This window comes from Hyposmocoma kahamanoa, unplaced genomic scaffold (assembly GCF_003589595.1).
Source record: "Hyposmocoma kahamanoa isolate Upper Pololo Valley unplaced genomic scaffold, ASM358959v1 204, whole genome shotgun sequence".
NCBI classification, from domain to species: domain Eukaryota; kingdom Metazoa; phylum Arthropoda; class Insecta; order Lepidoptera; family Cosmopterigidae; genus Hyposmocoma; species Hyposmocoma kahamanoa.
Window position 1 is genome coordinate 259,258 of NW_020653728.1, and position 14,407 is coordinate 273,664.

The following is a 14,407-nucleotide window of genomic DNA, read 5'->3' on the forward strand; positions in this document are numbered from 1 at the left end:
ATAAATAAATAAATAAATAAATAAATAAATAAATAAATAAATAAATATATTGTACCAAATTGAATTACCGGTAACTACAAGTTTGAATGAAATATCGTCCGTCGATCTTAAAATTAATCAATCAAATTATTCTTCAAAAACATACACGTACGATCTCACAAATGTGCATGAAAATTCCGTCATCTTTCAATATCATGGCGGCCGTAAAGGGATGGAGCCCATCGCATGCCAAATCATTAATCACGCATGTCCCGCAAATCGTTGCAATCCGCACAAATCTGGGAGATCATCGGCAATCGCCTGTCATTTTTCACCGACCGGGTTATTGATTCCTACTGTTCGCGATGGATCCTTAAAGATAATGCGAGGATCAATGGATATTTATTGATGTTTACTTCTTGCTGACGTCTCGTTCTATTGGGGATGTAGAATAGAAGGGGTCAACATTTTCAACCATATGGGCAATTTCAATGAAAATATGTTGATTATATTACGTTGCTGTTTTTTTTTAAATGCCATTTACGTTTAAAACATAAACGTATCAGGATTCAAATAAATTTCAGTTGGATACAATTACGTACAAACCTTGAAAAGCTCTCGTCGATGACTGGTGCTAAGACATAAGACATCATTTTTATTCAATATTATTCTAAGTAAATAGAAACTCAGGTACATGAAGATGTTGCAAAAAACTCAATTAACACCAAATCCAATACCTATTGAAACTAAACGGATGTTTGCATTTAACCGTCCCATATTTGCCCAACACGCCCAACTCTACCGCACGTGAAGTGCGATAGAGACAGCAATAGGTCAATACGCGCGTGTGCGAGCAGGATGGTGATACTCATTTGGCAACTGTCACCGGCAGCGTCCATTATTTATCTGTCAGTTGTTCCGCTTTTGTTTTCCATTTCCAGTTTTCGAGTTTTCATTTGTGTAGCGATTTCAGTTTTTTTGTAGCATGTTTGCGACTAAAACCTGCATTTGATGTGTTTCTTATAGTAATTGACCACAAAAAAAAAATAGTTTTCTTGAATTCACGTAAAGGTAACCTATAAAAGAAGCAGGATTATTTTCTAATAGAGCCTGGCCTAGCTTCTGCCCGTCGTTATTCTCGTTTGGTAAAATATCAAATAAACGTAAGGATATTTTAAAATTCTATAAAAGTAAATCGCCATTATCTATGGTCCATGGCCTGAAATAAATTATTTTATTACTATTGTATTATTATTATAAATCTAATATTTACAGCTAACAATAATTGTAACTTTTTCATCTAAAAAACCGAGCGTATAACGAATGCTTATTGGTTTTTTTGATTTTCACGGGATCCCCTCATCAGATTCTGACTTCTTGGTGACAATGAGGCTGTTACGGACTCCTTTGTGCATTTCATACTTTTTTTGGTTAATGACAACTCTTCTGGGTCACCATGAGGTGACGGTGATTTGTTGATTACATGTATATCGTGTCAAATGAAAAGTCGATTTTATTTGCGGAAAATAAATAGTAATTTATGATAGCCGAAACAAACCCGGAAAAGTATCATCGGCATCAGGGACCACCCTTTCAAATAAAAAAAGAATTTTCAAAATCGGTCCACAATTAACTGAGAAATCGATGAGTACACTGACATGCCTATAAAATTTGAGGATTTTCCTCAATTTTCATGGGAACCCCTCATCAGATTTTGACTTAGTGACAATGGGACCACCATGAGAGTGGCACCCTTTCAAACAAAAAAGAATTTTCTAAATCGGTCCACAATTGACGGAGAAATCGGAAAACATACAAACAGCCGAACGTATATCTTCCTCCTTTTTTTGAAGTCAGTTAAAAACGTTACATATCGACCTAAATGGCTCAAAGTGACTAGTTTCCAATATTTAACATTTAAAATTTAAGTATTAATTGAACTTTGTAGCATAATGAGAATTATTTAACTAAAATTTATTAAAAAAGTTCTTCCTATATGTCTTGGTGTTAAATAAAAAAATACTCTTAACAGCTAATGTTTGAGAAACCAGTCACTTTAGGCGTTTTTGTCATTTAAGATATTTTGCTTGTTTGATTCTTGCATGATAAAACTATTCGCATACAAAATAACCACTTTTAATCAAATGAATAACACGAAAGTGTGTTTTTATTGGTCATTTATTCATATACTTAATGTACGTACATACTAGCACATTGGTCTCCAAATGGGACCTCTATGTCTTCGTTCACCCCGCATCTGTCTTTTCATACACGCCCGTTTATTCTTGTCACTACATTACACGACAACACAAATAATTACAGTTTCGTCTATCTCCGGTTTCACACAAATAAACAATTATGTTGCGAACTCATCAGAACTTTTGTAATTTTAACTACTGCCTAAAGCAGCTGTAAACCCCTCGTCAAGAACACATCATGTATGCCGGGGGTTCTATTCTGCACTAATCAATTAAAACCACATGTTATCCGCCTGCAATTGTAATCGAACAACGATAGCTATAACGATCACCGGCACGGTGCCGTATCAACCAATGTCAATTTCCTGCAACGAGATCGTCGAGGTCTTCTACATCCCCTTCTGGGTCTAACGGTATCAAGTACGGAAGAAAGAAAAGTACGTGGTCTGTGGTATCGTATTCGTACTCGTAAAGTAATGTGGTAACCTTATTAAAAATAAATAATTTATGAAACTGTTATTACACGTACAGTAAACAGCATACATTTGTTTATTCAAAGAATGAAATTTCTTTGAAGGAACTGAGTGATAACTCTCAAGTTTTCTATCCATTTTACAATAAGTAAGTAAAACATTGCACCTATTTCGACATAGGCTTTCAGGCTTTTAAACTCCCATAGAGCATTTAAAATTTCGTGATAGAGGTGCTAGTCGTGTCGTCACCGCGTCGTGGTCGTGAGGGATGAGTTAGCGCTACGCCCCGTGTTTGCTCGTCGTGCGGGGCGCGCCTAAACGCGTGCAGAGAGCGACGTGTAGATTATGGTACAGGAGACAGCGGGAGCGGTTTTGTAATTGCGAAGGACGCTGTGGAAATTGGTTCTATCACATATTCACTAATGCCAAAGGATTTGTGATAGTTTTATAATTACGAATCGCCAATTATTTAACAGTTATTTTTTAGATATTTTTGCTGTTTATATCATTTTCAAGGTGCGAATAAATAGTCAGAGGTTCAAGTAATTTGGCTTTTTTTATCTTTTCACCAACTCCGCTGCGGAACCAGCCATGCTGCTAGTGATTTGAAAGTGTGTCAGACCTATACTCTATGGAATTTCCAATATTCTCCTCAGCACCGTGACCTTTAATGCCTCACACCACCGCCCATAACTAGTGCTAATGCAATGAACAAACACAAAATACACGACGCTAACTGTTGCCGGTCTGCTACCGTTCCTTACTGTACACGCCATCTTTCCACTTGTTTTGTGTGTAAATGTGATCCTCATGTTTTGCAGGAGCATGGCTTCTATAACTTAATTTTTTAATATTACCCGTACAATGGAGATTAAAGTATATAATTATTATATATAGTATTATAATTATTTCGTTTCGTTTGGTTTGGTTTCAAAATATTTTAACTGGAATAAGTAAATGTTTACATTATTGATTTTTTTAACGCTAATGGTTTTTTTTGGCAATTTTATTATTTAAAACATAAAAAAGTAAATAAATAATTTAACAAATTTAAAAAACAAAATCATATATAAAAAAATACCCTTGAAACCGACACTTTTGATGTGTGATATTGATTACAAATACATTTAGTAGCAGTGGAGCTCCTTGTGTGAGTTCGTCCAGGGAAGTACTGCCACCTTACCTTTTTTTTTTATACATGACAGGCAAATGACTCCACTCCACCTGATGTTAAGTGGAAAGTGGTATCCAAACTCGAAGGAACCTAGTGCAGCGATGAAATCCTCACTGCACTAGCCACCTCCACCCTGCCTGCCTACAGTATGCCTCTTCACGCCTCGTTTGAAGGACCCCATATCATAAGAGGGAGGGAAGACATGTGCCGGAAGGCAGTTCCATTTGTAAACCGTGCGGCAGAGAAAGGAGCCACCGAACCTTTTAGTACGCGATGGAATTCGGCAGGTAGTGAAACGGTGACTAAGAAGGCCAGCACGCGTGCTTCTGAGCAGGAACGGGGAAGGGGGGATGAGGTTGAACAGCTCTTCAGAGCACTCACCATGGTACATGCGGTAAAAGGCGCTAAGCGATGCAACATCTCTACGCAGTTGCAGAGGTTCAAGGCGTGATGAGACCTCTTCGTCGCCTATAATTCGAGTAGCACGACGCTGTAATTTATCCAAGGCATCGAGTAGGTACTTGGCGGAGCCGTCCCACAAGTGCGAACAATACTCAACGCAAGACCGGACCTATTTCTGCCGCCAAGCACTAATAATATTACTACGTTCCGGTATTGGAGAGTAGGGTTGCTGATGGAATTACAGGCACATGGAACTTGTCAACTTATGATTCAGGGTGACGAGCGCAGTGGCAGTGCCCCTCAAATCTTTGCGATTTAAAGCTCTGAGTGGCACTGCAACTGTTATGGAAAAGCGTGTAGCTTAACACCAGGCGCAGGACTTGTTCGTGACATTGGATAGAAAATATTTAGTTAAAAACTGAATGACTACAAAAAAACTGTAATTATAAAAAATAATAATAATAACTCATTGAACTAAACAAGATCTAAATCAGAAAATCAGAACAGATCTCAAACAAAAACTAAACCATTACAAAAACATAAAGTACTCTGAACTTTAAATACGAATTGCAATAAAGAAAGAATAAAAAGGCAACAAAATATTACAAACCGATGTTGTTCCGACCAAGTTAACTCCGAGGTTCCTATAAACAGCGTATTTGTATTCCGCGCGGCGTGAAGCCGTAAATATCAATTTGGCAGATCCTGATGCCCGATCATCGCGAGGGGAGAGCACGCTCGCTGCGGAGCACGGAGCTTCGGGGTTTTACTGAGGTTGAGGTTTGGCAAAATTAAAATATATCTGCACCATTTCTAAAGATATTATAACAATAGGTATAGCTCGGAAGAGACGAGTAAAGTTGTTAAAATGATTATCCATCGACATTCATTAAAACGACAACAGAAACAGATATTGTTTTTCTCATGACTAAATCTTGGACTACCCGAGGGTGTTGTGTTGTAAGGTATATTTGCTATGTATGCCTAATAAATTTACAGAGACGATAAAATATGTTTTAAAAAATGTCTACTAAAGACTTTGACATTTAACAGATGGGTGATGACTATAACCGAATGGTGGCCAAGAAGCTTGCAGAAACAGATGAGAGGACGACATCGGCAACGTTGCGGGCTGTATTTGGATGAAACCAGCTCAAGATCGTGGTACGTCTACAACAAACTACAGGATGCCCACACCCAGCAGTGGGTGAAGACGGGCTTTGGATGACGATGATGGTGTTGAGTTTTGATATGCACAATGTCGCTTAAGTTTTGGCCCCGAATTGCCCCGTATACAATGCAATATCATTAAGTACCTCTGCATTCTTTTATCGTATTAGATTAACTAGATTACATTGGACTTGAAAGACATGTTTTTCATTTTTCAATCGACAATGTCTCATTTCACAGAATGTACGACGATTTAGTCTCATAATTACTTTATTTCGCCTAAACCCGTGCACAGGCGGCCGTTTATACAATTTAACAGTACGGCAGTCAACTGTAATTTACTTATTTTTAAAATCAGCTAAGTGCGAGTAGCTGTCACCATTCGAGGAAAAGCCTAAAATTGATAATATTTGTATAAAATTGGTCGATACCATATACCGTCTTTGGAGGGAACTTCAAAATGATCATTATTGGTATAAAGCAAATATAGGATGAAATATGTTTGTTATAGGCTCCATTGTTCAATACATTAACAACAAAATTCTTTCCCAAATTGTACCACTGTACAGAAAACAGCTGAGACATGCTGACAAATAGGCAAATCTTACCATCAGGGCTCTAATTCTACAAATAAAATGGCAACCTTCAACCAAACTATTTAGTTTCATGAACCCATTGCGTCTTTAAATCGGTAACGATATGGTACAAAAATCAGGAGGTTTTTGAAAGCTTTTATTAAGGTTACGTTTCATACACCATTTGTACGAGGATGTTCACTGTAATGAATGACCATTCGAGCACAGAAGAAGGAGCGGATACTTTCTTCCACCACAAAGCGTTGCCAAAGAAACATTTTTATTAGTTAAACACACAAAATACAGTTTTAATTTAGACGTCGGTATAAAATACAATTGTTAATTTCGTCTTTCCCCTCGTAACGTAAAATACATAATGCAGTAAATAACACAAGTGTATTATGGTTATGTAAAAGCGAGCGGCAGGACTTCGCTCGATACATACGCGCGCAAGCGTAAACGGTCCGCGCTAGGGATGGGGCAGCAAACGCTATCGATATCAGTAAAAGCAGAATTGCCAATTTAAATTAAAAAAAAATGAACACTATTTTGTTAAAGACAACTAACTTTAATTGGAATCATTTTTAATTAATTAAGTCGTTATATTCAAATCCATCAACTGTTTTAAAGTTTTTGAAAAAGTGTTAAATATATTTAATTCTCTTTTTTTTATTTAAAGTTTTTATTGCTACGCTTGAGGTTTCTCTGATGGACCGAATTCCTAATGAAATCATATGTCAGAGAACTAAAATGACAGACATAGCTCGAAAAATCAGTTAGCTTAAGTGGCTGTGGGCCGGACATGTCTGCAGGAGGTCAGGTGGCCGGTGGAGGAGACTGGCTCTAAGAAGAATGGACAACCTGAGAAAGGTGGCTGGTAGCGGCAAAATGATGATGGCACAGGACCGAGAGAATTGGTGTGCTCAGGGGACGCTTATATTGAGCAGTGGATGCGTGTAAGCTAATATAGTAAAGTACTTGTGTAATTAAGCAACTTATCGATAAAATAAGAACCCCAGTACATCTCTCCACGCCCCTCCCGTTCCGGCGGAAGCTATGTAATGCTCTCTAATTTATGTCCGGGAAATGCGCTCTCGCTAATATTTTTATTTACACACACAATATTCAGCTTCAAATAAGTATACTTACATATATTTACAGTTCCCTGTAAGTGTTTACAGTTTCACTGGGTTTTGGTATCTTTAGGGGTAAGTGGAGATAGGTGAATAAAAAACTAATTAAGTCCCATAGAAAAATGCTTTGCTTTCGTCGTTCAATGTAGGCACACCTACATACACATGAAAGAAAGGCGTAACTAGCTTTGATAGAATAAAGCTCATCATGCTATTATTTCTTAAGAATGAAAAGCATTATTAATTGTGTCAGGAAATATGAAATGTGGTGAGTAATTTAAAACACAAAGCCTCCTTCCTAAACATTTAAAACAATAACGTTCAACTCAAAGACAGTTGCAGACAATAAGAGCTGAAAGCCGGACGGCTTAATCCGTGCCGTCTGGAAGTCTAATTAAATGCTCTCCGGAAAGTTAGGGTTACATTACACTTTACGGACGCCAAACCCGGATTCACAAATCGTAGTAATATAGCTTTCATTTCATCATTAATATTTACAATTGATAGATTTATATAATCTGTCAAAAATAACTTCGAATCACATCTTCTAATAGCAGGTTAACATTGTAAAATTCAAAATTTTCTATGACAGTTTTCTGTTCAACTTTATTGTGTATTGTTACACATAGGAAATGAAACTAGTTTTCCGGATTTAAATCGCGTATATTTGTTTTTTCAAACAAACCGACGTTTTGGGCCTTTTACAGGTTGACTCACAGTCAAGCGTGACCATGGGACCTGTAAAGGGCAAAGGGCGTCAGTTTGTTTGAAAAAACAAATATACGCGATTTAAATCCGGAAAAATAGTTTCATTTCCTATGTTTATCGTGTTTCCTTTTTAAATTTTGAATATAAATTTGAAATTTTTGGAATTCCGAGGCTATTTACTAAATTGTACGTTACAAATACTCCATGTGCAATACATGAGAACAAAATACAGATATCAATAAAAGACAATAAACAGAATGGCCTATTTCGAAGTCGCTTTACGGGTCTGAGATAAAAATCTTGCATTACATACAGTGATAAACATATTTTTTTACCATAACACAAGTGTATAAGATTAAAACTGTATTTAAAACGTAGATTATGCGTTACTACTATTTATTGTTAACTGTCAAACCTTCATTAGTAGACCGTTCTGTAATCTAACACTCAAATTTCCAACAAGCGTTCAATCTGTTACGACCTTTACTTCAATATAAAGTTCCGGGTCGTATTAATTTCGGAGCCGTTTCAAATGAAATTTGAGATTTCATTTCACTGCTCTTTTGCGACTTTTGTAGCGTTACGAGGGTCGACCGACGACGATTGTAATGCTGAAGGTTCGAGTTGACGAACTTGAAAATACTTTTAATATTCAATGTCTGTATACCGGAGAAGAGGAAGTAACTAATTTAAACAGAACTTTAAAGTAGACAATTTGCAATTTAAAAATTTCATTATATTTTCAGACATAATTTGCTGACAGTGACTGTTTGCAATCCTCAAATTCCAACTCCAACTTAAATAGATCTTTATTTCATAGGTAAGCAAATTAGACTTGAAATCAGTAACTGAACTCACTCGTAAGACGGATTCCCTTAGGAAGAATGACGAAGAAACTTTCTCTTTTTGTAAATAAACATTAATCCAAATATATAATTTACAATATTTATTTCAGACTTTACCAAGCTGTATAATTAACGTTAATACAAATGTTTTGTTTTTTATAGTTTAAAACCCCGTCAATGGCAAGTTTTGAATATAAAACGGAAACTTGTCAATAAGGAAGCGTCTACAAACGCCCTTTCAATTAATTTGTGCCGACGGCTGTGTACGTGAAGATGACAAGAACAGTGAGTTTATTTTCATTCCTCGTATAAAAGTTATGTCCATAGTGATAGACATAATATTAATAGCAAATTAATTAATATCAAAATTTTAAATTAACAGCAAATATTTCATAAAAGAAATTGTTATTTTTCTAAACCAATGTACTAAAAGGCTGCTATGTACGAATCTTAATTTCATTCAACTTCTCTCTCAGGGACAATTTGGAACCCAGACTGTAAATTATAAAATATAATGGATACAATAAAAGAAAATAGCACAAGTCACAATATTAGCATAATTTTAAATCAGAAATACTTCTAGAGTAGTTTAAATAACAGCTATTGTATTATAAATTAAAAAGTCATCTATCAGATACAGGCCATTGACTTCTCACCCACCACGACTAAAAATCGCCCAAAAATCAAAGCGATGTACCGCAGCCCTCCCGGCAGATGTTCCTTCAGCCCTCTCGCTCTCCAGGGAGGTTTAATTCTCTTCTCGTGTAGCTGTCTGGTCCCTTCCCTCTAAAATACAACCGCTAAATAGATGCACTGCTTTTGCGGTTTTTTCTGGGAGTCAATGCGATGTGCATTTTTTTTTGCTCATGATCCAACTTATGCATGTATGAGACTTGAGACTTATAATTTCCCTTGAACATGAAAACTTATTATTAATTAGGTACGCTTTTTGTTTGTTATTAGTTTTTCATGGACAATACTATTTAGTACAGAGAATTATTAATGATCAATTTCTTACATGTTTCAACGAAATTTACCTGTATGTCCTTACCTTTAAGCACTAATGGAATAATAGATATAAAATTATTTATACATAGTACCATTCTGTATTTTGATTCTAATATTGTGACGAGATCAATTCAGTTTCGCCAAAAAATAAGTTACGTCCTTTTGTGATTTTATGGACAACATGAAATGTAGGCGCATATCATGTAGTAAATAAAATACTAAGCCCCCTTGCTAATCATGACTTCAATAAAATAAGCTCACCCTCCATGAGATCATTGAAATCACTCAAAGTGTGTTGTACGCCTAAATTGTTGTAACACCTGGTCAATCAGGCCGCGCCCGAGTATCGATTGACAGGTGTGGTATTATCGATGTCGATAAGACCTTCTGTAATCATTACTTAATATTAATAATAAGAATCAAGCGGGCAAAAGGAAAAAGCCACGGCAAAACGAGGAATTGGTATCATTTTGTAAGGAATAACAATTAATTATAAACCTTGATTAAGTATAATTTTTGAGTACTGGTATCTGAGTATTTTTGATCTCAAATCATAGAGTACACTTTAGAGAGATAGATAAACACTGTATTCGTTATTATGACATAAATACATATTGAATAAAAAATAAAATATTTTTTATCACAGCAGTGAAGGCGCTAGTTCTCAGTCAAAATCTACGAGAGAGACTAAATCTAGAAGTTATTTGTAAGGAAAAATATAACAAACTCATAAGGGTGAAATTGTTCATTGCAATAATGAATGTAAAAAAGTGTGCATAGAGCATCTAAAATAACCTTTTCAATATGTAAGTGCATATGCGGATATGAATATAAGTGTAGCTTAAGTGAACAATATGATTATGAATATGTGTTATTGTAATAAATCAAAGTAATGACGCCCAAAACAAACACACTGGTTGAATATTTAAGTTGAATGCTTTCTAATTCGAGTTAGTAGTACATCTCGCAAAAAAACTGCATCCAAGCCATTACAACATTTTACTGCCGCTAAAAAGCTCATAAACACTTTTCTCAATAAAAGATAATGTTGCCACACCGAAAAAATATACCCTAAAATACCCTGTACCCCATATTGCGGGGATTTGCGTGATTTAGCATTATTCGCGCGCTGGCAATAAAATCGAATTGAGGATCAGCGAGTTAATTCCGAGCAACACTGAGTTAATTTCACCGGCGGCTGGAACATTTGGGGCGCTAATGTTCGACTTGGAAGGGTCAGTGGTAGCAGATTCGAATCCCGGGAGATTTTAAAGTAATGAGTAAGGTAGTGACCGATCATTAGTTTTGAGGAAGATGTTGTCATTAATTAATAGAATTGTACAGGGCCGTCCAGGTTGGGCGCAGGTCTTTTTTAACCAAATGTTTCCGGATATGTTCGTCAATTGTGGACCTATTTTGGAAATTATTTTTTGGGTGGTGGTTCCATTGTCACCAAGTCAGAATTTGAGGAGGGAATCCCATGAAAATCAAAGAAAATCGTCAAATTTCACAAGCATGTCATGTGTTCACAAATTTCAAATGACTAATTACCGCAAATAAAAGTCAACTTTTCACTTGACACGACACGTGTAATCAACAAATCACCATCACCATGGCAACCAGAAAAGTCAGAATCTGATGAGGGGATCTCATGGAAATCGAAAAAAGCCGATAATAAACTTTTAAGGTCGGTTCTTTTTTTTCAATGAAAAAGTAACAAAATTATTTTCTTTTTAATTTTATTTACCAAAAATATTTTGATTACATTTTTAATTTATATTTATATACACTAAGCTAACATCCCCGAGAAGAACGAGCAACAAAACTCTAAGGATTGCTCTTTTGAAATAAACTTCAATTTTATGGAATACACATACAAACATAATACAAATTTAGGAAATGATAATTTTAATACATGCTTCTTCTATCTTGCTGAAAAAATGTGTATGCACACACAGTTCCCCATAAAAGAATCGTTTACCTTAGTCAAACGAAATCGTGGTACCATGAGTTTGGAATTAGTTCTAAGGTTAATATTATGGGTATCTCCTTTCTTAATGAAATTATTTATATTTTTACGGGCATACAAAATATTTGAGTAACTGTACTGTGATGCCACAGTCATGATACCTGTTTCCCTAAACTTTTCTCTTAGATAAATCCGAGAACCTAAACGGTACACAAATTTAGTTATTTAACACCCTATATCTATTATTAAAATAAGAGAATAAAGTATGCAATAACCAGCGTCTGTCCTTTCCTTCACATTACGTGGATAATAAAACTGAAAATTGACTAAATAAAGCATTTAACAAACTGCGCTGAGATTTGATTTCAATCAAATCGCTTACAAAACAAACACGTGGCGGGAAGTCAACCCCTAGCGCCACAGCAGCTTTATACTAATCCGTTAATAACATACCGATAGGGAGATGTGAATTCTTCCTAAGAAAAGTCTTGCTTTTTCCTTTTATAACTAAATGAAGTGATCGACAATCATAGGTGATCTAGATTTTGTATTATATCCTTAAAATAATCCCACTTAACTGTAGTTTTTAAATAAAACTTTTAGAAATACTAATGTATTAGTATTTCTAAAAGTAAAAGAATAAGTAAAACTGAAATTTTCTACAATAGTGAATTTTAGACACTTATTTAATCTACCAATAGCGCTCTCAATAATAAAGTCAAGTCCAAAGTATTTATAAATGTAGTCTGTGGTCAATTCTAAAAGCAATATTTATTTGTCAAACTGGCGTCATACCTTTTGACCGGTGTAAAATATTCTGTTTGATACAAATAGATGTATTGGTTTTGCCGCGTACGTTATGTTTAAATTTATTTTGCAAGTTTCACTTTATTTCTGAGGACGCAATCTAGGCTATAAATACAAAATACTATAAAACTCGTTTAACTAACACCAGTTTTATAATAATTTAATATTTATTGAACTCGGTCAAAAAATGAAAACAGAATTGCCTCACCTCATAGCAGACAATGCCAAAGATCATAAAATATTATAACATGCACAAATCCTTTAATAATACAGGGCTGGATTAAAAAGTCAGCGAGGGTGCGATAATTAGCAGCGACCCCACACTGCGACGATGCAGGACGACTAATGGGGTGGAAACATTCTTGCGCTTGCTTGGTTTGCTTTTGTTTGTTGTTATTTTAGTTTAAATGTGATTGAGGTTAGTATTATTTTTTCAGCTCATTGTTCAGGTAAAGATTCAAGAAGACGACTCAGAAACCAGTTTATATTGGTCATCACAACAATGTTTATGGCATATGAGAATAGACACGTCTCTATGACGTCATTCTGGCAAACCCCAAGTAACAGTATAATATATCCAAGTACTCCAGCACCTTGGCAACTATCCAGTGACTAAAACTTTCCTACTAAATCAGGCTAATGTACAACAAATACGGTAAAGGAGGCGACAGCGCGCGGCGCGGCCCGGCCGGTGTTATTGGGCTAATAAATCTCAATACGACATGCTAATGCGTGATAATGCTAGGGATGTGATGCGCCCGTGCTGGTGTGATGTACTATTATTGTTGGTTATATGTGATATTCAGGTTACTGTTTTTTATGTCTCCGCGGGACTGACTTACTGTAATTAACACGAACCTTGCTTGACCCGTAAAACATTTTCAAAATTAACAGAATAGAAAGAACAAAGAAAGCAGAAATCCAAAAAAAGTGCAATCCAAAATAAACTTAAGTACAATAAAACACACAAAACATATACACAAGTCCCTAAAGAAGCGAATACGCAATTAAAAATGCAGATGATGAAATGCAAAAGCGTTGCATTGGCAGTTAAACACTTCCATTAAACAATTAACGTTCAATTTCACGTCGAAAAAGTTCCATCAATTATGGAGGCACAGGAAAAGATTTCCGTGTAACGGAACGCAACGTCTGATTGGTGGGAATGAGCAATGAGGTGCACACATTATTTATGGACACGAAACGTTTCGCGCTAAGCAGAAATAAAAAAGGTCTATTGTATCTGCTTTTAGAGGATGCACTATGCTACAAATATGTGTTCGTCTTATTTACCGTCCTCACTGTGCTGATATATGCGTAGTACTAATGACATTGAAAGTTCAATTCAGGTCAATAATCGTATTAGTATTCAAAGAAAAAAGTATACCTCATTTAAAATGTTATTTTACATTTGCTACGGCTTGTCACGTGGAAAATAATTAATAATATGATAGAATAATTAAAAATAAATAATTGAAAGTAGGAAAATAAGTAGGATAATCAATAAAACTTCCTAATATTACAATTATTAAAGCCACATCCCTAGTTAGCCACTGGTAGCTATAGGTACCTGACTGGGAGAAGAAAAACTTACACAGATTTCTCATAGACGTTTTTACGACTTTTTAGTCGTTAAAGAGACCAAAAACAAAGGTTTCCATCAAGTACATAAAAAAATCGTTGGATCTGCTGATTCGTTCCGTAGCTTAGTTGGGAGAGCGTCGGCCTGGTATACTGAAGACCCTGGTTCGAATCCTGCCGGATCGAATGAATTTTTCTCTGTGTTCGATCTTTGTATTAATAATTATAAAAAACTAGTGGAGTAATTTACAAAAAATAATTAAATATCATGGTAATAAAACATCGTGATAGTCTATAAAACGTCATATTACAATTACTAAAGCGTCATCTCTAGTCAGCCGCTCGTAGCTGTAAAGGTACCTGGCTGAGTAATGAAAAACTTACA

At 35.6% G+C, this 14,407-nt stretch overlaps 1 protein-coding gene across 2 annotated transcripts in view; it reads right to left on the reverse strand.

Moving 5' to 3' along the window:
* The window catches only part of LOC113227253 (homeobox protein orthopedia-like), a 42,957-nt gene that overhangs the window by 2,532 nt on the left and 26,018 nt on the right, over positions 1-14,407 (reverse strand). The window lies entirely within an intron of this gene.